The 26,857-nt window shown below is 39.8% G+C and overlaps 1 protein-coding gene and 1 long non-coding RNA gene across 4 annotated transcripts in view; one reads left to right on the plus strand and one right to left on the minus strand.

Annotated features, from left to right (window-relative positions):
* The window catches only part of DTD1 (D-aminoacyl-tRNA deacylase 1), a 209,639-nt gene that overhangs the window by 112,429 nt on the left and 70,353 nt on the right, over window positions 1–26,857 (minus strand). The window lies entirely within an intron of this gene.
* On the plus strand, window positions 12,974–21,993 carry LOC144615900 (uncharacterized). Its single transcript, XR_013554591.1, has 3 exons — window positions 12,974–13,161; window positions 13,876–13,986; window positions 21,661–21,993. It is a non-coding gene; the product is annotated as an uncharacterized LOC144615900 (long non-coding RNA).

The following is a 26,857-nucleotide window of genomic DNA, read 5'->3' on the forward strand; positions in this document are numbered from 1 at the left end:
AAGCAGTCAGGCTACCCGAGACGGTGTGGCTTATTACTGTGCATAAACTTTGAACAGTGAGATCTGGGATTTCTCAGGCTTTGCGTAAAGCATCTGTGATAGAGAATACCACACCGAGCCCCACTCCTGCACCAGACATCCGGACACTGAAAACAGATGCTTGTGGCACACAGTCTGAGGCACTTTCCCATCTCACACCTGCATTTAAGTAAACTAGAAAGCATTTCTCCACAGGTGCCATGTAAGGAGGACAGTAAGCTCCAAAAGTAACTAAAGAATACTGGTAGCATACCAATGACCATGCTTCATTGACCATCAAAACAACAGCAGCTAGTTACTGAGTAAGTACTATGTGCCAGCCATGTAACTGGCTATGACCCAGCAGAAGAAGCCAGGTCATAGCTGGGGGGCAACAGGGACTTTGTGAAGAAAACAAAATTACATTCAAAGGATTTCTACAAACTCGGGTTTACACATTTTCAAAAATATAAAATGGAGACTGAGGCACTGTCCCAGGATGACAAATCCAATGTGAGATCCTGGATTGGATCCTGGAACACAAAAGGGACACTAGTGGGAATATCAGGGAAATTCTAGTAAGAGTTGAAGTTTACTTCAACTTTGTACTTACTTCGACATTATATCAATGTTCATTTCTTGATATGTATATCAATGTTCATTTCTTGATTTCTTGATAGCTTTTGATAACTGTGCTATGTTCATGTAAAATGTTAACATTAAGGGAAGTTAGAAGAGGGTACAAAAACTCCTCATTACTATTTTTACTACTTTTCTGTAAATCTGAAATTATTTCAAAATAAAAGGTTAAAAAGATATTTTGCAAATAACATGCAAGAGATTATAAAAATAAGCTCTGTGGACCAGATGCATTCTTTTGTAAAGATACTTCAAAGTTACTGAAAAGACCACAGAACTGACTTTTATTTTTTTTTTAATTTCAGACTACAAAGTACACCTTGCAAACAAAGGCTGCACAGAATGGGTACCTTCATCAAAGAATAAAAACTGTCATTCTTCAGGAACAGAGGTCCCAATTGCTAAGAACATTTCACTTTGTTATCAAAGCTACTTCTCATGTTTTTAATTCAGGAGCACCATTCAAACACAGTATGGGTGACCAAGGTGAATAAGCCAGGATCCTCCTGGAACTCAATTTGTCATTGGGGCCCCAGGGCCTAAATGACAGGTAGTGGTAGCCTCCCTGGGGTCCTGACTTTGGACACTGTCAGGAAGGAATCTTCAGCCATGTTGGCCTATTATGTATAACGTGGGGTGTGGGAAGGCAGAAGAATACTACATGCTAGGCACTGCGCAAGGCCCTTCCACCAAAGCACCCTGCAGAGGTGGCCCACCCTTGTTTTACAAACCAAGAGGAGCCCTCAGAGAAACTGAATGACCTGCATAGGGAAGAACTACCAATGCTTCTAAGCCTGATGTCAATGCAGGTATGACCCTTGAGGCCAGGAGATACCTGAGAATGGCTTCCCCAGTGTGACCCTGATCACAAGGGGCAGTTGCTAGGGGCCAGCCACCACCAAGGGGCTAAGTGGGCACCATGCCACCACAGGTCTCCTGAAGACAGTGCTGAGGTGCGGCAGGGCCTCTATGAAAGCACCCAGTCATGGAAGGTGACACTGGGCACAACTGCCGATCCTGCCCCCAACTCCAGGACCAGCCTCCCTCTTAGTGATGATCTACCCTATTGGTAAAAGACACAGGACACATACTCCCAACGATGTACACTCACTAACTTATAAGTTATATACATCTTCTGCAGTACTCACATGCTAAGGACATCATAAAATAGTCCTAAAAATAGACATCTTAAAAAATGAGATACATACAAATAAAAGTGGTAATATTTACTTCTCATACTCCAAATGACTTTTTTTTTCCCCCACACCCTACCCTGGAGGCCACTGGCTTATTAAGTCTATAGCCTCTCCAGTTGGTGGGAATGCAAATTGGTGCAGCCACTCTGGAAAACAGTGTGGAGGTTCCTCAAAAAATTAAAAATAGACCTACCCTATGACCCAGCAATAGCACTGCTAGGAATTTACCCAAGGGACACAGGAGTACTGATGCATAGGGGCACTTGTACCCCAATGTTTATAGCAGCACTTTCAACAATAGCCAAATTATGGAAAGAGCCGAAATGTCCATCAACTGATGAATGGATAAAGAAATTATGGTTTATATACACAATGGAGTACTACGTGGCAATGAGAAAGAATGAAATATGGCCCTTTGTAGCAACATGGATGGAACTGGAGAGTGTGATGCTAAGTGAAATAAGCCATACAGAGAAAGACAGATACCATATGGTTTCACTCTTACGTGGATCCTGAGAAACTTAACAGAAACCCATGGGGGAGGGGAAGGAAAAAAAAAAAAAAAAAAGAGGTTAGAGTGGAAGAGAGCCAAAGCGTAAGGGACTGTTAAAAACTGAGAACAAATTGAGGGTTGATGGGGGGTGGGAGGGAGGGGAGGGTGGGTGATGGGTATTGAGGAGGGCACCTTTTGGGATGAGCACTGGGTGTTGTATGGAAACCAATTTGACAATAAACTTCATATATTGAAAAAAAAAAAAAAAAAGTCTGTAGCCTCTCCAGTCTGTATGGCCAAGTCTCCCTTATGGAGAAGGAGGTAGGGGGAGGTGGGATTTACCACAACTGGGGACTCTAACCCAGCTCCAGGTGCTCCAGGGAGGGTGAGACCTACAGAACATCTAAACAGACCACCACCAGCAGCCCTTGTGTCACACATCTACCTTCCGCCCCCAACACACGCCACACTTCTACCAGAGCTACAGACTAAAAAGCACACTGAGCATGTCATTTGCCTGAGTAAAATCCTTCCAGGACTCCCCAGGACTTTGAAGATAAAATACAAAGTGCTTAAAATAGTGTCAAGAGCCTGTACCGGGATCCCCACCCTAATCAGATCCCCCCACTCTCAGCTATCCCCCTCCAGCCTTCAGACCAGCTTGCAGATTCAGGACCATGCTGTGGCAGCAGCCTTCAAGAAGGCCCAAATAATCCTTGCCTCCTGGCAGTCATACCCTTACGTAGTCCCCATCCCCCTCACAGTAGATATGGCTGGCCTATGTGGCCAACAGGACATTGTCAAATGATAGTATGGGGTTGTCACTGCATGACACTGTGAAATGACCAGCAAGGCTAGGTCACAGAAGACATTGCAGCTTCCACCCTGCTCTCTCTTGGATCACTTGCTCTGCGGAAGCTGGCAGCTTGCTGTGAGGACAGTCATGCAGTCCTAGAAAGAGGCATCAGGAAAGGAGTTGAGATGTCTTGCCAACAGCCAGTATCAACCTGCCAGCCATGTAAGTGAGCTACTTTGGAAGCAGACCCTCCAGCCCTCGTCAAGTTTTTAGATGGCTTTGGCCCTGGCCTGACACCTTGCCTGCAACCCCACCACAGACTCTGAGCCAAAACCACCCAGCTAAACTGCTGCTGAATTCCTGATGCTCAGAAAGCATATAAGATAATAAATACTGTTATATTAAGCCACTAAGTTTTGAGGTATTTGGTTACCTAACAATAAATACCTAATATGCTATGCTCTCTCTCCCTGTGTCTTTGCAAAAACCTGTCCCTCACTTTGAAACGTCCTATGTCCTTCTCACTTACCCATACACAGATCCTTCCTCCCTCCCTCTCTCCATCTATCTCTTAAATATACACTAATACACATACAATACACTCTGCCATAGTACCCTGGACATTCCTCTCTTAGAAAAGCTCCTAAAACAGGCTAGAATTACTTGTTTCTCTCAGCTGGGACACTGGGAGAAACTTGTGGGCAGAAGTGGTCTGCAAGGACACTACAACCAGACTACAACCAGAACTGGTGGCTGGAGAAGCATGTGCTCACCCGCCACCCCTAGCTCTCCAAGAAGGCTGACCTACAATGCATCCATTGCCCTGAGATCTTCATTGATGAGAACACAACCACAGAAGCCACACCAAAGTGATGCTCCATGTGCCCTGAGCAGTTCTCCTCTTTGAAGGGCATCTACTGCCACCTGGACAGCCACTAGCAGCGTGACTCCAACAACCAGAGTGTCAGTCCTGACCACATGCTGGGCAGGGTGGCCTACATGAGCAGTACCACACCAGACTCAAACACCTATGTAGAGCATGGCTCCACCCTGACTCCATATTGAAACCACTGCAGGACCAGAAGAAGATACAGAATAATGAACAGGGCTGATCCAACGTGCTCTATAGCTGCCCTTCTTGCTCTCAGCAGGACTTCAACAGCCTGGCCATGCCAAACACAGAGCCTTAACACAGTAGATACTCAACAAATACCGCATTGATGAAGGGATGCCAGGATGTTAGGATGGATGGATGGACAGATGGACAGACAGAAGGACGGATGGATAGAGAGATGATGGATAGGAAGGCACTGAAGTATGTGGGGGAAAGGGACCAGATCTGGACTCCTTCACTGCAAAGGATAAGAGCCTCACTGGCCCACCCAAGGGTGCCATTATTGCAACAGCTTTGGCAAGAGCAGGGGAAAGAGCTTCCAATCAACTTTACATTAAAGACTAAATTTCACCTACAAAGAAATCACAAGAAGCAATTTTCTGAGTCTGATCCTCCAGTCCAGTCTCTTCTGCAGCACTGCATCACTACAGAATCTGGGCCTTGCCTTAGAAGGACACCACAACAGCATGGAGCTGAGCCTCAGATACCCACGTTAATCAGAAAGCACTAGCACAATGGGCAAGAAAATGGCCAGCCCTCTCCTGACTGAGATATCTTCAAGAACCTACTTTCTTACGCTCAGAGGTAGATACACTGTGTTCACTGTCTTACTCCTTCTTATTTGTCTTAAATAATTCATAGTAAATTTTTTTAATTGGAAAAGAACATACAGGAAATGAGCTCTGGTCACAGAAGTTCTGTTCTGATGTGTCTTTGAAAAAATAAGTATTTTGTTTTATTAAATGTAATGATCAATTCATTCTGATAGGCATATAGATCAAAGTATTTACTCAACTGTTTCATGATTATCTTTTATGAAACTTTTCTCCCAACTGCATCAGAAAAACAAGGATCCTTCAGATGCCAGCCCTATTAAGACCCTGTCAAAGAAAAGGCCATTCCTCAAAGAGGTTAGCAATGCCCTTTTAACCTGAGTAGGATAACAAAGGGCCAGGGCACTGACAGGATGAGACCAGTAGACATAGCCAGAGACACATCATTCCTGCCTGAGGCACAGCCCCCTCCCCACAGCCCTGGACCTTTATTTCCCATTTTGGTACACCACGAAAGCAATAAAGATGACTTCAAGATAAGAACCATAAAAACAAAGTTAATTTATCAGTAATTTTAGACTCCCTGGGCCACAATGTAATTATCTGAAGCAGCTGTATCAGTTCAACAATGTGACAGGAAAGTCAGAATAAACCAGATGGCCAGTTTATATCTGTTTAAAAGCAAACTAGAACTAAAAACAGGAGAGGGTATAATTTGACTTCTTTCCTATTCTTACCTAATTTGAATGTCAGTACAAATAGGCCAGCCTCATTCTTTTTTTTTTTTTTTTTTAATTTGTTTATTTTGAGAGAGAGAGAGAAGCAGAGAGAGAGGGAGAGAGAGAATCCCAAATAGGCTCCACGCAGGGCTCAACCCCATGACTGCGAGATCATGACCTGAGCTGATATGAGGAGTCAGATGCTTAGGGACACCTGGGTGGCTCAATCAGTTAAGCATCTGACTCTTGATTTGGCTCAGGTCATGATCTCACAGTTTGTGAGTTCAAGCCCCACATCAGGCTCTGTGCACTGACAGTGGGGAGCCTGCTTGGGATTCTCTCTCTCTCCCTCTGTCTGCCCCTCCCCTGCTTACTCTCTCTCTCTCTTTCAAAATAAATAAATATACTTAAAAAAAAAAGTCAGATGCTTAACTGACTGAGCCACCCAGGTACCCCTCAGCCTCATTCTTTTTTTTTTTAACGTTTATTCATATTTTGAGAGACAGAACGTGATTGGGGAGGGGCAGAGAGAGAGGGAGACAGAATCCGAAGAAGGCTCCAGGCTCCAAACTGACAGCACAGAGCCCAACGTGGGGCCCAAACTCATAGACCATGAGATCATGACCTGAGCTGAAGTCAGACGCTTAACCAACAGGCGCCCCCAGCCTCATTCTTTTTAAATGGTGCACAGTATTCTACACTATAGATATGATTTGTCTAACCTTTCCTTTACTGATGAGCATTTTAGCCATTTCCATAATGCCATACTGAGCCCCCCTATACCAATAACTTCATGCACATGTGCACAAACTTCTGAAAGGGGTTCAAAGAAGTGAAATTCCTCAGGCCACTTATGTGTGGTTCAAATTTTGATCAACATTGCTAAACGCCTTCTAAACAGTTTTCACCAGGTGACAGAATAGACGACAAAGCAAGACCCACCTTCATGCTGCCTACAAGAGACTCATTTCAGTCCTAAAGACACATGCAGATTGAAAGTGAAGGAACAGAAAAGCATTTATCATGCAAATAGAAGTGAAAAGAAAGATGAGGTAGCAATACTTATGAAACAAAAAAGACTAAAACACTGTAAAACAAAAACGACAAAACGAAGACTGAAATAAGAGATGAAGAAGGACACTACATTATCATAAAGGGAACAATCAAAGAAGATACAACAATTGTAAATATTTATGTGCCCAACCTGGAAGCACCCAAATACATAAAGCAGTTAATAATAAACATAAAGGAAGTGATCAATAGTAATACAATAATAGTAGAGGACTCCAGGGGTGCCTGGGTGGCTCAGTTGGTTGAGCATCCAACTCTTGATTTCGGCTTAGGTCATGATCTCACAGTTCATGAGTTCAAGCCCCATGGTGGGCTGTGTCCTGGCAGCGCAGAGCCTGGTTGGGATTCCCTCTCTCTCCCTCTCTCTCTCCCCCCCCCCGTCCCTCCCCCACCTGTGCTGTCTCTCCTTCTCAAAATAAAAATAAATAAATAAATACTTTAAAAAAATAGTAGAGGACATTTAAAAAAATTACAAAAACACAATAAAAAGGGCGCCTGGGTGGCTCAGTTGGTTGAGCATCTGACTTCAGCTCAGGTCATGATATTGCAGTTCATGGGTTCAAGCCCCACATCAGGCTCTGTGCTGACAGCTTGCTCAGAGCCTGGAGTCTGCTTCAGATTTTGTGTCTCCCTCTCTCTCTCTGCCCCTCCCCCACTCACGGTCTGTCTCTTAAAAATAAATAAACGTAAAAAAATTTTTTTTTTAAATTGTAGAGCATCTTTTCCAACCACACACTATGAAACTTGAAATCAACCACAACAAAAAATCTGGGAAGACCACAAATACATGGAGGTTAAATAACATGCTACTAAACAATGAATAGGTCAATCATTACATCAAAGAGGAAATTAAAAAATTCATGGAGACAAATCAAAATACAACAGTACAATATCTGTGGGATGCATCAAAAGCAATAGCAATAAAGGCCTACCTCAAGAAGCAAGACAAATCTCAAATAAACAACCTAACCTTACACCTAAAGGAGCTAGAAAAACAAGAACTAGCAAACACAAAATCAGTAGAAACAAGGAAATAATAAAGATTAAAACAGAAATAACTGAAATAGAAACAAACAAAACCAGATCAATGCAACCAGGACCAGGTTCTTTGCAAAGATCAAGAAAACTGATAAACCTTTAGCCAGACTCGTCAAAAAGAGAAAGAGAGACAGAGAGAGGGAGAGGGAGCGAGGAAGAGAGGGAGCGAGGGAGCGAGGGAGCGAGGGAGCGAGGGAGCGAGGGAGAGAGGGAGAGAGGGAGAGAGAGAGAGAGAGAGAGAAAGGGAGAAAGGGAGAAAGGGAGAAAGGGAGAAAAGGAGGGAGAAAAGGAGGGAGAAAAGGAGGGAGAAAAGGAGGGAGAAAAGGAGGGAGAAAAGGAGGGAGAAAAGGAGGGAGAAAAGGAGGGAGAAAAGGAGGGAGAAAAGGAGGGAGAGAGAAAGGACTCAAACAATATCAGAAATGAAAGAGGAGAAATAACACCCAATACCACAGAGATACAGAGGATTATAAGAGAATATCTGAAATATTTGAAATATATCTAAAATTACAGGCCAACAGATTAGACCACCTAGAAGAAATGGATAAATACCTAGAAACATGTTACCTCCCAAAACTGAACAAAAGAAATTAAAAATTTGAACAGATCAATGAAATTGAATCAGTAATCAAAAGACCCCCAACAAACAAAAGTCCAGGAGCAGAGACCAACATAGGTGAATTCTACCAAACATTTAAAGAAGAGTTAATATCTTCTATTCTCAAACTATTCCAAAAAAATAGAAAAGGAACGAAAACTTCAAAATTTATTCTATAAAGCCAACATTACCCTTATACCAAAGCTAGATAGAGACACCACAGAAAAAAAAGAACTACAGGCCAATATCACTGATGAACATAGATGCAAAAATCCTCAACAAAATACTAGCAAACCAAATCCAACCAAAAATCAAGGGCACCTGGCTAGCTCAGTCAGTTGAGCATGCAACTCTTGATCTTAGGGCTGTGAGTTCAAGCCCCATGTTGGGGGTAGGGTTTACTTAAAAAAAAAAAAAAAAAAAAAAAAGTATGTATAAAAAAAATCATTCACACACGATTACGTGGGATTTATTCCTGGGACACAAGAGTAGTTCAGTATTCACAAATCAATCAACAGGATAAATCATATCAACAAGAGAAATGATAAAAACCGTATGATCATTTCAACAGATGCAGAAAAAGCATCTGACAAAGTACAACATCCACTCATGATTAAAACCTTCAACAAAGATTTAGAGGGAACATACCTCAACATAATAAAGGGCATATATTAAAAGCCCACAGCTAACATCATCCTCAATGGTGAAATACTAAAAGCTTTTCCCCTAAGAACAGGAAGACAAATATGGCCACTCTCACCACTTCTATTCAACACAGTACTGGAAGTCTTAGCCACAGCAATCAGACAACAACAACAAAAAGGCATCCACAAATTGGTAAGGAAGGGGCGCTTGGGTGGCTCAATCAGTTAAGCATCCAACTCTTGATTTCAGCTCAGGTCATGATCTCATGGTTTGTGAGTTCAAGCCCTGCAAAGGGCTCCATGCTGACAGTGTGGAGCCTGCTTGGGATTCTCTCTCTCTCTCTCTCTCTCTCTCTCTCTCTGTCCCTCCCCTGCTCATTCTCTCTCTCCATCTCTCTCTCTCTTTCTGTCTCTTTCTCTCTCAAAATAAATAAAAATCTGACTCTTGATCTTACCTTAGGTCTTGATCTCAGGGTCGTGAGTTCAAGTCCTACACTGGGCTCCACACTGGGCATAAATCTTACTTAAAAAAAAAAACATTTTTTTTTTAGAAGTCAAACTTTCCCTATTTGCAGATACAATGACACCATATACAGAAAACCATAAAGACTCCACCAAAAAACTGCTGAAACTGATAAATGAATTCAGTAAAGTCATAGGATAAAAAAATCAATGTACAGAAATTGGTTGCATTTCAATACACCAATAGTGAAACAACAGAGAAATTAAGGAAACAATCCCATTTATAACTGCACCAAAAACAATAAAATGCCCAGGAATAAATTTAACCAAGGAGATGAAAGACCTGTATTCTGAAAACTATAAAATACTGATAAAAGAAACTGAAGACACAAAGAAATAGAAAGACATTCCATATTCATGAATTGGAAGGAAAAATCTGTTAAAATGTGAATACTACCCAAAGCAATCTACACGTTTAATATAATCCCTATCAAAATAGCAACAGAATTTTTCATAGAACAAATAATCCTAAAGTTTGTATGAGTCACAAAAGACCCTGAATAACCAAAGCAACATAGAAAAAGAAGAATAAAAGTGGAGGTATCACAATTCCAGACTTCAAGATATACTACAAAGCTGTGGTAATAAAAACAGTATGGTACTGGCACAAAAACAGACACATATATCAATAAAACAGAATAGAAAGCCCAAAAATAAACCCACACTTATATGTTCAATTAATCTTTGACAAAGGAGGGAACAATATGCAGCAGGAGAAAGTCTCTTTCTTCAACAATGTTGGGAAAACTGAACAGCTATAGAAGAAAGTGTCCTCAACAAATGATGTTGGGAAAACTGGACAACTACATGTAAAAGAATAAAACTGGACCACTTTCTTACATCATACACAAAAATAAACTCAAAATGGATTAAAGACCTAAATGTAAGACCTGAAACCATAAAAATCCTAGAAGAGAGCACAGGCAGTACTTTCTCTGATATTAGCCATTTTTGTCAAAAAACCAACATTTTTCTAGATATGCCTCTTAAGGCAAGGGAAACAAAAGCAAAAATAAACTATTAGGACTAAACCAAAATAAAAACCTTCTGCACAGCAAAAGAAACAATCAAAACTGAATGGGAGAAGATATTTGCAAATGATATATCTGAAAATGGGTTAGTAGCCAAAATATATAAAGAACTGATATTACTCAACACCAAAACCACAAATAATCCAATTAAAAAAATGGGCAAAAGACATGAACAGACATTTCTCCAAAGAAGACATACAGATGGCCAACAGACACATGAAAAGATGCTCAACATCAATAATCATCAGAGAAATGCAAATCAAAACCACACTGAGCTATCACCTCACACCTGTCAGAATGGCTACAATCAAAAACACAAGAAACAGTGTTGATGAGGATGTGGAGAAAAAGGAACACTTGTGAATTGTTGGTAAGAATGCAAACTGGTGAAGCCACTGTGGAAAACAGTATGGAGGTTCCTCAAAAAGTTAAAACTAGATTTACGAGGGGCACCTGGGTGGCTCAGTCAGCTGAGAGTCTGACTTCAGCTTAAGTCGTGATCTCACGGATCGTGGGTTTGAGCCCCACATTGGGCTCTGTGCTGACAGCCCAGAGCCTGGAGCCTGCTTCAGATTCTGTGTCTCCCTCTCTCTCTGCCCCTCCCCTACTCATGCTCCCTCTCAAAAATAAACATCAAAAAAAACTGTTTTTAAATAGAATTACAATATGGTCCAGTAATTCCACTACTGGGTATTTATCCAAAGAATACAAAAACACTAATTGAAAAAGATACATACACCCCTATGTTTATTGCAGCATTATTTACAATAGCCAAACTATGGAAGCAACCCAACTGTCCATCAATAGATGAATGGATAAAGAAAATGTGATACACATCACACACACAGAGGAATATTACTCAGCTATACAAAAGAGTGGAATCTTGCCATTTGCAACAACATGTATGAATCTAGAAGATATAATGCTAAATGAAGTAAGTCAGTCAGAGGAAGACAAATACCATATGATCTTATTCATACGTGGAATTTAAGAAACAAAACAAATGAATAAAGAGAAAAAGAGACAAACCAGCAAACAGACTCTTAAATATACTCACCACAGGGGAGATGGGTATGGGGAATGGGTGAAATAGGTGAAGAGTACACTTACCATGATGAGCACTGAGTAATGTATAGAATTGCTGAATCACTATATCATATACCTGAAACTAATGTAACACTGTATGTTAATTATACTGGAACTAAAAAAAGTAATTAACCTTTTAAAAAAGTCTTCACCAATGGGACACCTGGTGGCTCAGTCAGCAGAGCATGCGACTTGTAATCTCAGGGTCCTGAGTTCAAGCCCCACATTGCGCATGGAACCTACTTAAAAAAAAAAAAAAAAAAAAGTCTTCATCAGCTTTTTCCCACCATCAGCATATCACAGTACCCATTTTCCTCGTACTCTTATCAACTGATAATATTATCTGTTTTATTTTTACCAATCTAAACACACACAACAATGGGATCTTATAATTTGCATTTCCTGAACACCAGTGAGATTGAGCATCTTTTCAAATCTTAGAAGCCATTTGTATTTCATACGGGAATTGCCTGAAAATAGCCTTTTCCCAGTTTCCTAATGACCTCTGGCCTTTTAAAAACTGATTTGTAGAGGCTCTTTATGGGTTCCAAGTACTAGTTATTTTTTCATAGAAAAGAAAATATTTCATAAATGGGGAGCCATGTTTCTGCATTAGAAGACTCAACATAGTAAAGTTAACTCACTGCAAAGTGATATACAGGTTTAATGCAATTCCTATCAAAATCCCATCTTAGTTTTTATCAGATACGTTTATTCTAAAATTTATATGGGAAAGCACAGGCCACAGACTCAAACAAGTCTGGAAAGGAGAATAAAGTGGAAGGAATCACTATACCCAATACTAAGGCTTACTATACAGCTAGAGTAATCAAGATAGCATGATAATGGTGGAGGGATATACACCTAGGTCAATGGAACAAAATAAGAGAGCCCAAAAATAGATCCACACAAGCAAGTCCAACTGGTTTTTGACAAAAGGATAAAAGTGGAGGAAAAGACAGCCTTTTCAACAAATGGTGCTGGATCAATTGGACATCAATAAGCAAAAAGAGAAATCACTTACCCTAAAGATAGGTGAACCGAATCTATGTCCTGGCAGTGATATTATACTGTACTTTTATAAGATACTGACATTAGAGAAAACTGGGTGAAGGGTATGCAATATCTCACTGTATTATTCCTTAAAACTGCATGTGAACCTATAACTACCTCAATGAAAAATTCAATTTTAAAATGTTGAAAATAGGAGACAAGGCTTTGGAAATCACTCCCATGATATCCTTGTTTGTACAAATAAAGCTGATTTTGTGAAAGTGAGAGAGAGAGAAGAAAAGAAAAGATGAAAATATTTTCTCCTAGTCTAACTTTATGTATTTATTTTTGGTTGTCAAATGATCCTTTATTGAAATATTTTCCTTTGTAGTTCCTAACTAGCTGAACATCCCTCTGCACCACTGTCATGTCATCTATGATGTCAGGAGGGCGGTGGCCATCAATATTGCAGCCCACAGACTGAGTAGTCCCCAAGACGTCTTTAATGGTTCCAGAGAGCTCTCTAGCTACAGAACGGTGCTGCATCTGTCGGCCAATGGTGACAATCTCATCAAAAGTGATATTTTCACCATGTTTAATGTTTTTTTTTTCTGTCTCTTGGTGGTTCCTCAATAATCAAGACAGGCAGAACGTACGTACCACTTCAACCTGGGCCTCTCTGTTCTGAATGGTCAGTTTCACTGTAATTAATCCTCAGACCCTTCCAATCACTGGCTGCGTGGTGATGTCATCACTAAGCTTTATTGGAGACAGACCCAAGGGGCCAATCTTGGGGGCCAGGGCAGATGTGGCACCAATTCCTCAACCAGTGCACCTCAGGTACATGGTTTGATCTCATTGGGGTCGAACTTAGGCGGCTGGTGTCGAATGAACCGAGGAAAGTTGCACCTTGGCCTCCTCCAAGCCAAAAGCCAAAGACTCTCCTAGTCTAACTTTTATCTTCTAAATTTCTTTTCTTTTTAAGTTTTATTTATTTAAGTAATCTCTACACCCCATGTGGGGCTCAAACTCATGACCCTAAGATCAAGAGTCACATGTTCCTCTGACTAAGCCAGCCAGCTGTCCCGATCTTCCAAATTTCTTTATATATATGAAGGGTTAACTTTTATCCAGTCAAATTTACTTCTCTGTGTTTCCTGAATTTATCTAATTTTTTAATGCTTTGCAATCTTCTTGAAGTTGCTAAAAAGAGCATCTATTTTAAAAAGTCTTTTATGCTAAAGGAAGAAGTCTTTAAAAGTACTGTTTTAATTAGCCATAAGAAACCCTATGAAAGATAATAAAATTAAATAAACCTACTAAACATGATCTTAAACAAATGATGTTTTTGTGATCTCAATTTCAGGCTTAATTGATATGACAAGAAATGAGAAATTAAACATCATGAATAGAATGGAAAAAGCATATGTGTACGTAGCTGCTCATGAAGGAGGGAGATAAGATTCTATAAAGCCAGGTAAATGTTAGAGCACCCCCATTTCCCCCAACCCATATCAGCCTAAGCAGTCACAGTGGGGGCAACAGGGCCAAAAGTGCAAACCAACAACAGGCATTGCTTTTGGTCAAGTTTTTCAACACCTGACTCAGGATCTGACCTATCAGACTATATCACAGAAAGATGCCTGTTCCATTTTTCTTGTGAGGTACACAAAAAGACCTTATTTTGAAATTGTAGATTCTTAAGAAATCAGCCATGCACATTTGAGTTATCTGTACTTATATGTGTTCTTTTTTTAAAGAACATATTCATTCAGACATCCCAGATATCTTAAAAGCATTATAAATGATAAAGTTCCATTTTCAGTGCCTAAAATGTGCCAGATGCCATTTCGGGTGCTTTACCTACTTTCTACGAGGAAGGGTAAGTAACCTGTCCAAAGCCACACAGCTAGGCAGTGTTGAACCAGATCGCATGCCTTAGAGTGCTACACCTCAAAGTGCAGGCTTGTGTTGCACCACACAGCCACAGCTTCAACTGCTAACCAGTGTCCCAGCCTGAAGTAAGTGGGCAAGCTGGCTGTACCAAAAATTCTGCCTTTGATATTAACATGGGCTATGTTAGTAACAAATATTATCTCTTAGGGCACCTGGGTGGCTCAGGAGGTTGAGCATCTGACTCCTGACTTCAGGTCATGATCCCAGGGTTGTGGAATCAAGCCCTGAGTCAGGCTCTGCACTGAGCATGGAGCCTTCTTAAGATATCCTCCCTCTCCCTCTCCCTCCCTCTATGTCTCTCTCTCTCTCCCCTCCTCTGCCCCTCTCTCCCACTCATTCTTTCTCCCTTTCTCAAAAATAAAAAAGAAATATGAATTGAGATCATACCATGCATATTTTCAGATCACAACACTATGAAACTTGAAATCAACCATAGGAAAAAGTTTGGAAAACCTCCAAATGCATGGAGGTTAAAGAACACCCTACTAAAGAATGAACGGGTCAACCAGGTAATTAAGAAATTTAAAAATATATGGAAACAAGTGAAAATGAAAACATGCCAGTCCAAACCTTTTGGGATGCAGCAAAGGCAGTCCTAAGAGGAAAATACACTGCAATCCAGACCTATCTCAAGAAAGAAGAAATATCCCAAATACAAAATCTAACAGCACACCTAAAGGAACTAGAAACAGAACGGCAAAGAAACCCCAAGGACAACAGAAGAAGATAAATAATAAAGACTGGAGCAGAAATAACACAGAATCCAAAAACACAGAAAAGATCAATTAACCTAAGAGCTGCTTTTAAAAAAAAAAAAAATAATAAATTGATACATCCCTAGCCAAACTTCTCAAAAAGAAAAGAGAAAGGAACCAATTAGATAAAATCACTACTGAAATTGGACTTATCACAACCAACCATTCAGAAACACAGTTAGCAGAGAATTCTATGAAAAAATTAGATGCCAACAAACTGGACAACCTGGAAGAAATGGACAAATTCCTAGACAACCACACACTACCAAAACTCAAACGGGAAGAAACAGAAAATTTGAACAGACCCATAACTAGTGAAGAAATTGAATCAGTTATCAAAAATCTCTCAACAAATTAGAGTCCTAGGCCAGATGGCTTCCCAGGGGAATTCTACCAGACATTTAAAGCAGAGTTAAAACCTCTCCTTCTCAAGCTGTTCCAGAAAATAGAAACAGAAGGAAAGCTTCTGGACTCATTCTATGAATCCAGCATTACCTTGATTCCTAAACCAGACAGAGACCCCACAAAAAAGGAGAATTACAGGCCAATATCCCTGATGAACATGGATGCAAATATTCTCAACAAGATACCAGCAAATCAAATTCAACAGCATATAAAAAGAATTATTCACCATGATCAAGTGGGATTCATTCCTGGGCTGTAGGGCTGGTTCAACATTTGCAAATCAATCAATGTGATACATCACATTAATAAAAGAAAAGATAAGAACCATATGATCCTGTCAATCGATGCAGAAAAAGCATTTGACAAAAGTCAGCATCCTTTCTTAACAAAAACCCTCGAGAAAGTCGGGATAGAAGGAACATACTTACACATCATAAAAGCCATTTATGAAAAGCCCACAGCTAATATCATCCTCAATGGGGAAAAACTGAGAGCCTTCCCCCTGAGATCAGGAACACGAGAAGGATGTCCACTCTCACCGCTGTTGTTTAACATAGTGTTGGAAGTTCTAGCATCAGCAATCATAAAACAGAAGGAAATCAAAGGCACCCAAATTGGCACAGATGGAAGTCAAGCTTTCACTTTTTGCAGATGGCATGATATTATACATGGAAAACCTGATAGACTCCACCAAAAGTCTGCCAGAACTGATACATGAATTCAGCAAAGTTTCAGGATACAAAGTCAATGTACAGAAATCAGTTGCATTCTTATACACTAATAATGAAGCAACAGAAAGACAAATAAAGAATCTAATCCCATTCACAACTGCACCAAGAATCATAAAATACCTAGGAATAAACCTAACCAAAGATGTAAAAGATCTGTATGCTGAAAACTATAGAAAACTTATGAAGGAAATTGAAGAAGATACACAAAAAAATGGAAAAACATTCCATGCTCATGGATTGGAAGAACAAATACTGTTAACATGTCAATACTACCCAAAGCAATCTACACAATGAAAAAAATCCCAATCAAAATTGCACCAGCATTCTTCTCGAAGCTAGAACAAACAATCCTAAAATTTGTATGGAACCACAAAAGACCCCAAATAGCCAAAGTAATGTTGAAAAACAAAACCAAAGCAGGAGGCATCACAATCCCAGGCTTTAGCCTCCACTACAAAGCTGTAATCATCAAGACAGTATGGTCTTGGCACAAAAACAGACACACAGACCAATGGAATAGAATAGAGAATCCAGAATTGGACCCACAAATGTACAGCCAACTAATATTTGACAAGTCAGAAAACAGTATCCAATGGAAAAAAGACAGTCTCTTTAGCAAATGGTGCTGGGAGAACTGGACACCAACATGCAGAAGAATGAAACTAGACCACTTCCTCACACCATTCACAAAAATAAACTGAAAATGGATGAAGGGCCTGAATGTGAGACAGGAAACCATCAAAACCCTAGAGGAGAAAGCAGGAAAAAACCTCTTTGACCTCAGCCACAGCAATTTCTTGCTTGACACATCTCCAAAGGCAAGGGAATTAAAAGCAAAAATGAACTATTGGGACCTCATCAAGATAAAGAGCTTCTGCACAGCGAAGGAAACAATCAGCAAAACTAAAAGGCAGCCTATGGAATGGGAAAAGATATTTGCAAATGACATATCGGATAAAGGGTTAGTATCTAAAATTTATAAAGAATTCACCAAACTCCACACCCAAAAAACAAATAATCCAGTGAAGAAATGGGCAGAAGACATGAATAGACACTTTTCTAAAGAAGACATCCACATGGCCAAGAGACACATGAAAAGATACTCAACATCACTCCTCATCAGGGAAATACAAATCAAAACCACACTGAGATACTACCTCACGCCAGTCTGAGTGGCTAAAATGAACAAATCAGGAGACTATAGACGCTGGCGAGGATGTGGAGAAACAGGAACCCTCTTGCACTGTTGGTGGGAATGCAAACTGGTGCAGCCGTTCTGGAAAACAGTGTGGAGATTCCTCAAAAAATTAAAAATAGATCTACCCTATGACCCAGCAATAGCACTGCTAGGAATTTACCCAAGGGATACAGGAGTGCTGATGCATAGGGGCACTTGTACCCCAATGTTTATAGCAGCACTTTCAACAATAGCCAAATTATGGAAAGAGCCTAAATGTCCATCAACTGACAAATGGATAAAGAAGATGTGGTTTATATATACAATGGAATACTACTTGGCAATGAGAAAGAATGAAATATGGCCATTTGTAGCAACATGGAAAGAACTGGAGAGTATTATGCTAAGTGAAATAAGTCAGGCAGAGAAAGACAGATACCATATGTTTTCACTCATTGTGGATCCTGAGAAACTTAACGGTAGACCAAGGGGGAGGGAAAGGGGGTAAAAAGTTACAGAAAGGGAGAGAGGCAAACCATAAGAGACTCTTAAATACTGAGAACAAACTGAGGGTTGATGGGGGTGGGGGGGAGGGGAAAGTGGGTGATGGGCATGGAGGAGGGCACCTTTTGGGATGAACATTGGGTGTTGTATGGAAACCAATTTGACAATAAATTATATATGTATAAAAATAATAATAAATAAGTCTTTTAAATTAAAAAATAATAAATAAATAATAAAGTAAAATAAATATTACCTCAGAAAAACAGAAGCATAAATTTTTAAGTCAATCATGCTTAAACAGTGGGATAAGAAAAACAAATAGTATCAACAAAATGAAAAGACAACCAAATGAATGGAAAAAAACATTTGCAAGTCATATATAAGATAAGGGGTTAATATCCAAAATACATAAGAAACTCATACAACACAACAGCAAAAAAAACTCCCAATAATCTTGTTTTGTAAATGGGCAGAAGACCTTGAAAAGGCATTTTCCAAATGCCCAATAGGTATATGAAAATAAGTTCAACATGACTAATCATCAGAGAAATGCAAATCAAACCACTCACACTTGCTGGAATGGCTATCATCAAAAAGACAAGAGATAACAAATGCTGGTGAGGATGTGGAGAAAAGGGAAGGAACCCTTAGTGGTGACAATGGAAACTGGTATAGCCATGATGGAAAACAGTATGAAGGCTCTTCAAAAAGTTAAAAATAGAAAAAACAGAACTATCATATGATCCACCAACTGCACTTCTGGATAAACATCCAAAGGAAATGAAATCACTGTCTTGAAGAAATATCTGCACCCCTAAGTTAATTACAGCATTATTCATAATAGCCAAAACATAGAAACAACCTAAGTGTCCATCAACAGATAAGTGGATAAAGAAAGTGTGATATATCTATCTCTATCTATCTACCTAGCTAGCTAGCTAGCTAATGCAATATTATTCAGCCATAAAAAAAAGAAAGAAAGAGATCCTGCCATTTGCAACAACATGGATGGATCATGAGGACATTATGCTAAATGAATAAGTTAGACAAAGACAAATACTGTATAATCTCCTTGTATGTGCAATCTAAATTAACAAAATACTAATAAAGGGATAGAATGATGGTTGCCAGGGGCTAGGGAGTGGGGGAAATGGGGAGAATGTTAGTTAAAGAATACAAAATTTTCATTATAAGATAAATAAATTCTGAGGATGTTATGTACAGCATGGTGACTATATTAATACTGTTCTATAGACTTGAAAGTTGTTAAGAGAATAATCTTAAATGTTCCCGCCACCAAAGAAAACTTATAATTCTCAATGTGGTAATCATTTCACAATATATATGTGTATTTAATTATCACATTGTGCACCTTAAACTTACACAATGCTATATGTCAATTACATCTCAATAAAGCTGGCAAAAAAATGGAGCGCCTGGGTGGCTCAGTTGGTTAAGCACCCGGCTTCAGCTAAGGTCATGATCTCACGTATGGGTTCCAGCCTCACATAGGGCTCTGTGCTGACAGCTTGGAGCCTGGAGCCTGGAGCCTGCTTCGGATTCTGTGTCTCCCTCTCTCTTCCCCTCACCCTCTCGCACTCTCTCTTTCTCTCTCTCTCTCTCTCTCTCTCAAAACTAAACATTAAAAAATAATAATAATAAATTTTAAAAAACGAAATAAATCTGGCAGAAAAAAGAAAAACAGTAAAGTCATGAATCTCTCTTCTTATACTCCTACTAACCAAATTACCTGTGTATTTATTGGGGGTTGAACACAAACTACAAATCATTAGCAGCCATTGAGAAATGAAACTGGATGGCACAATTCCTTCATTTCAGAAAAAAAAAAAAAAGGCACATTTCATCAACACTTTCATGTATTAATATCTATTGCAAAGACATAAAACATTACAAGCATTCAGTTATAGAAATTAAGCATAAACAGAAAAGATAATGGTAACAGTTTGATATTTAGACTTAAAATTAAATTTTTTTATAAACTTTAATTGTTTTAATTAAGTAAACTATCCCCAATGTGGGGTTTGAACTTACAACCCTGAAACCAAGAGTCACTTGCTCTACTGAGTGAACCAGCTAGATGTCCCTTTACATCTTTAAATCCACATACAGCCCAAACCTTTAAGCTCTCTCCCTGGAATGCTTCTTCCCCCAGATATCCATGTAAAGGTGCTTAATAATAATAACTTTGTGTGGACAGATGTAACACTAATGAGCAAACCTTATAGCAAAACACTGGGCACCAAATATTTATGATAATTTAAGCTTTTCCTACCTCTAACATGGATTTTCAGAAATCTTTGCCTGACCTTAAGTTCACTTTTTAGCCATTTCTCCAAGATCTGTCACTCAAATCTCAGGGACCATAGCCCACATATTCAGCCATGGACCTCATAAACGACCATTAGACTGAGGCCCCTGAGTGAATTTTTGCCTTCCCACAATGAAAGAGCAAAAGAGAATCCTTAGATTTGAAACACTGATCTATGAAAAGAAGTCAGAGGCAAACATTTGCGACAGGCCAAATGGCAATGGCAAAGAGGGGAAAGGCCCAATCCTAGATAGAATGGCTCTAAAGAAAATTCCAAATGGACTTGTCGCTTGGATTTAAACTTCCTTACAAAACTATGACGGTTCCCCACCCACCCTCCACACACACTAAGCCCATGGCTTTGACCTTACAGCTCCTCATAATAAAGGCACTTGTAGTCACTGGTATTTCTATCCCACACAAAAATAAATAAAGCTCAATACTAAAACATCTAGTCTGAAAAATACCTCAGTTGCTTCCAAGTTTAAGTACTGAACAAATCTCACTGCATTTTTTAAATCTCTCTCATTATCACGATTGATATTCCCGTAACACACTGCATAATTCATGTATCCCCTCACACTCAACTGCATCCTTCAAAACAGCCCATGAGGTCCACAGGGCAGAGATAACCATCCTCTTTAAGCCCCATGACGATCTTGCAGGCAGCAGAGGTCAATACTGGAATTCAAGCCTCTGACTCAAACTCTCTACTTCTGCCTACCAAACTTCAATGTTAATGAGACCCGTTTTCTTTTTCTTTTTTTGAGAGAGTGAATGTAGATGCACACACACACGTAAAAGTGGGGGAGGGAGGGAGAATCTCAAAGAGCCTCCACGCTTCAGCACAAAGCCCAATGTGGGGCTCGATCTCACCAACTGCAGGATCATGCATGACCTGAGCCAAAATCAAGAGTCGAATGCTTTAACCAACTGAGCCACCCAGGTACTCCGGCCTACTTTCTTTTGATAGTTCTTGGTTTTGATTTTTCATTAAAATCCAAAATACCACAATGGCCACAAGAGCCAAATATCCAGTAGTATGTAACTGTAATTAATGTTGTTTTCAATAAATGACACATACAGTATTACAGAGCCTTGTCGCTTCTCTATCTCCCACTGTGGTAGCCAGCCGCCAAGACAGCACATAAGAATTTTTACTTCCTGGTATTCAGGCCTTGCATACTCCCTTCCCACAGTGAGTAGGGCTAACCTATGTAACCAACAGATATTGTGGAAATGATGGTGTGTGACTTGTGATCCACCTTGCTCTCTCTTGAACTGTTTACCCTAGGGTAAGCCAGCTGCCACATTATAAGCCACATCAAACAAATCCATAGAGAGTCTCATGTGGAGAAGAATCAAGGCCTCCCACCAGTAGCCAAGCCCAAACTGCCAGTCCTGTGGACCAACTTGAAAGCACATTCTCCAGCCCCAGTCAAGCCTTCATATGACTACAGAGCCAACTGATAACTACAACCTCACAAGAGACCCTGAGCCAGAACTACCCAGTGAAGCCAATCCTGAATCCCTGACTCACAAGAAGTATATGAGTTATTGTTATTTTAAGCCATTAAGTTTTGGGTAATTTGTTCCACAGCAATAAAGCACTAATATACATACCCCTGTTTCTTTACAAGGTTCCAGGCACTCAGTAGACTTGAATTAAGGCAGCAGTTAGAATGATTTTCCGCTGAATGATCCAGACTTCCTCAATCTGACCCTTGTGTGTCTAAGCCCATATTTGGGTAACCCAATTAATTAAGGTTAGAGATGTTATCTGTGGCCACAGAGGAGGTTATGGAAAAGTGATGATTAAAGCAGTTTTAGGTCATATTTATCTTAAAAGTCCCCAAGACTACTGGAGGTTGTCTACTGTCTAATAAATAAAGTCTTTCCTTCCCCTGATTTGTTCTGGCATATTGTCAACAAAGTAGTAATGCATGAACTACAAAAGGCCCAGTGCTAGCTTACATGTTACTCAGCAGTGTGGGCCTAGACTCAAGTACTTGGGGGATTCTCAGTTCATCCTGCTGACTTATAAAGTAAGTGACACCTGTAAGCAAAGACAGACCACCTATGGGTGAGGAGGATGTGCAAACAGGAAGCTAAGAACAACTCTGGTTTTAATATTGATACCACTGCCTATGACAAAATTCAAACAAGATTTGTAGACTAGTATATCCATGTTAATTTTCTGGTTTCAATCATTATACTATGCTTATGAAAGACGCTAATGTTAGGGAAAGTTTGAGTAGGCTTCCTGCGTACTATTTTCACAACTTTGTAAAATAGTAGTCTCCCCTTATCAAAGGTTTTGTTTTTCATGGTTTCAGTTATCCGTGGTAAAATGTGGTCATCAAGCAGATGATCCTCCTTCTGACATTATCATCAGAAGGTTAATAGTAGCCCAATAATACATCACAGTGGCTACATCATTCACCGCACCTCATCACATAGACATTTTATCATCTCACATTACAAGAGGGGTGAGTACAGTACAAGAAGATATTTGAGAGAGACACCATATTCACATAACTTTCATTACAGTACATTGTTATAATTCTTCCTATTGTATCATTAGTTGTTGCTATTAAGTTTTTACTGTGCCTAATTCATAAAGTAAACTTTACCATAGATATATGTCCAGATAGGACAAAACATAGTATATGTAAGGTTCAGTACTATCTGCAGTTTCAAGCATCTACTAGGGATTCTGGAACATATCACCCACAGATGTCTATTTCAAAATTAAAAAGTCTAAAAATTAAAATACATTTAAAGCAACAACAAAAAAGAATACTGCCACTAAAATGTAAATAACACTAAATCCATTCCTTGAAAGGCTCTGATGCTGGACTTACAGAATGTACTTGGAAAGGCTATGCCAAAATGGTCAAAACGCTTGATTTCAAACCACCTATTCCCTGGTGGGCACACTTCAAGTGTCTGGGAGTGCATTACACTTTATGTTCTCAGCCTCTCATGAAGTGATTCAGATGGGAACATGAGCAGAGGTGATGCATAAGAGTTGATGAGGTGACTCTACTGCTTTCTTCCCCTGCCTGGGAGGCCAGTGTTATAAGCTGGAGGGAGCCTGGACCCCCAAGTCAGCAAATGGAGTAGATCCCCTCCAAACCATGTTATACTTTGGTGAGATTAACTGTGAGTTAAGCCACAGAGATTCTGAGTTTGTGTGCTGTAGCAGCTAGCATTTAAGATAATCCCAATAAAGATACTTCCATTCAGAAAATAACTGACCTAGGGGCACCTGGGTGGCTTAGTTGGTTAAGCATCCGACTTTGGCTCAGGTCACAATCTCATAGTCTGCGCGTTGGAGCCCTGCGTCGGGCTCTGTGCTGACAGCTCAGAGTCTGGAGCCTTCTTTGGATTCTGTGTCTCCCCGTCTCTCTGCCCCTCCCCGACTCGTGCTCACTTGCATGCACACACACACTCTCTCTCTCACTCTCTCAAAAATAAACATTTAAAAAAAGGAAAAAAAGAAAATAACTGACATAGAACTAATAATAAAAAGGCAAGATTGCTAAAATTGATCAGGTTACAATAATATCTTCATAGGGGAGAATGAAAATATTCAAGCCTCTTTCATATTTAGATGTTCCTTCCATTGTCCTAAAGAAATACACAAAGAGGAAAAGATTTACATACAAGCAAGTTTACTGCTACACTGCCTATCTGTGTTAGGAAAAAAATTAAAACAAACTAAATCAAATAGGGAAGAAGACAGCAAATACGGAAAGAAGACATTCAGTGAAAAATTTTCTGTGGTCTCCACAACAGTCCCTCTCTGATGTGTGTTCTGCCCCATACCTCTCTCCAGCTGAACTCAACCAGCAGGACCCACAGCCATGCCATGCATACCGGAATACCCAAGAAATGTGAATTTTCTGTAATGGATGATAGTTACTGATACAGGATGATGACTATATGGAGATTTGTTACACTATCCTCTCTGTGTGAGTGTGAAGTTTTCTACAGTACAAAGTTTTAAAAATGTGTATTTCAGAAAAAATTGCCATAATTAAAACTGACTAACCCTTGTAATAAACAGAAATTATGATGTTCACTAAAAGAGGCAGGAAAACTAACCCAGGCAAATAAAGCAATTAGTCTAGTACATCAGTGGCTAGAATGGGCTGCTAGCTGATTAACTCATTAGTCTACCATAATCACTCACATAAATTCAGTGGTAATCGAAGCTATTTGTATCTACATTAACTTAAGAGAGTTCCCGAGCTTGTCTGAAAAACAAAGATATTGAATAGGCAGCATTCCCAATGGACCCTCATTTCCTACACTGTACTGCAAACCCTAAATTTCAAGGTTCTTGTCTTGGTGTTACTGAAATTAAATTTAAATGTGATTATCATAACACAGCTAAACATTATAATAACTAAAAAACACTCTTTGAAATAACTTTATAATCTAAATTAAAGATTAAAATAAAATGTAGAAACATGATCCATATACATGTATTCATTTTCTAAGCCATGATTATTTTTTAAAATAAAAATGCTTGGGGCGCCTGGGTGGCTCAGTCGGTTGAGCGGCTGACTTCGGCTCAGGTCATGATCTCACGGTCCGTGAGTTCAAGCCCCGCGTCGGGCTCTGCTGACCGCTCAGAGCCTGGAGCCTGTTTCTGATTCTGTGTCTCCCTCTCTCTCTGACCCTCCCCCATTCATGCTCTGTCTCTCTCTGTCTCAAAAATAAACGTTAAAAAAAAAAAAATTTTTTTTTAAATAAATAAAATAAAATAAAATAAAAATGCTGGGGCACCTGGGTGGCTCAGTCGGTTGAGCGTCCGACTTCAGCTCAGGTCATGATCTCACGATACGTGGGTTCGAGCCCCGCGTCAGGCTCTGTGCTGACAGCTCAGAGCCTGGAGCCTGTTTCAGATTCTGTGTCTCCCTCTCTCTCTGACCCTCCCCTGTTCATGCTCTTTCTGTCTCAAAAATAAACAAATGTTTAAAAAACTAAAGTAAAGAAAAAAGTAAGTAAAGTATAGTAAAGTAAAAAGTAAACTAAACTAAACTAAAATAAAATAAAATAATAAAATAAAATAAAATAAAAATGCTAACAATAATACAATCTTAACCAAAAGAGCACTGTTAATATTGAGTAATGTTCAAAAAAGGGGGGTCTTTTAACAGTGTAAGACACTTTTATTTGCATATGTATAAAACTGAAGCTTCCCTTACTAAGCTAACCTTTTACAAAATAAATTTTTTTTCCAGCCTGTCAAACTCAGACAATGCCTCTGACTGTGAGATAAAGAGGTTCTGGAGGCGGACCAGTGATTTCCAGAGCTCTGGCCTGGAGAAATAACCACAGAATGAGTAAGCTCCAAAGAACAGCTTTGCAAGCAGATACTGAGGGACTTTGGTCAATACCATCCAACCTTTGGGGAGACCCATAAACCTCAGGTCTCCTGGAGTCCGCTGAAAGACAAAGAAGCACCCACTAGCCTGAGAAATCCTGAGGCTTCATTTGTTTAAACAGACCACATAATAAATCAGAAAGATGGTAGTTGAGAAAATAAAGTCAGAAATCTGAGGTAGTGCAGTCTGAAAGACTGTCTCCTGTGGCGGCGTCAGTGTGGCTCAGTCGGTTAAAATGCCTAACTTTTGATTTTGGCTCACAGCATGAGCTCACATTTCATGAGTTCAAGCCTACAATAGGGTCAGTGCTAACAGCGCAGGACCTACTTGGGATTCTCTATCTCGCTCCCTCTTTGCCTCTCTCTCTTTCTTTCTCTCTCAAAAATAAACATTTAAAAAATAAAATAAAATTTAAAAAGACCCTTATGTCAGAACCCAGCTCTCCTACCTAATGGCCATGTCTCATGACCTTGAACCAGTCACTTAAAGTGAAAAGTGAGCTGCTCCCCTCTCACAGTGCTTGTGTGGGTCATGTGGTTGGATGTGGAACTTATCAGTTCTCAAATCTGTTTTTATTAACAATCATAGTCTGGTATTCATCACAATCCTCCTTCATGTATAACAATTTCATTTTTGAAAGGCACAAGTATACCTTTAGAGTTACACGTTTCAAAAAAGAAACCATTTCACAGTATTTCATTTGAAAAAAGGAGTACCTGGGTGGTTCAGTCAATTAAGCTCATGAGTTCGAGTCCCACATCAGGCTCTATGCTGACAGCATGGAGCCTGCCATGGATTCTGTCTCCCTCTCTCTCTGCCCGTCCCCCACACACTATCTCTCTTCCAAAATAAATAAGCTTTAAAAAAAAAAAAAAAATAGGGAGGAGAGACCAAGATGGCGGAGCAGCATGGAAGTTTTCTACTTCTCTCGTCCCTGAAATGCAGCTAGATCAGCACCAAACCATTTTGCACACCTAGAAAATTGCTCTGAGGATTAACACAATCTGCATAATTTGAGCTACAGAACTCAGGAGGCACGCAGCGCCTAGAGGTGAAATGGGAGAGAGAAGCCACGGAGGGTAGAAAGCTGTT

The sequence above is a fragment of the Panthera onca genome, chromosome A3, assembly GCF_046562875.1.
Source record: "Panthera onca isolate mPanOnc1 chromosome A3, mPanOnc1 haplotype 2, whole genome shotgun sequence".
NCBI classification, from domain to species: Eukaryota; Metazoa; Chordata; class Mammalia; order Carnivora; family Felidae; genus Panthera; species Panthera onca.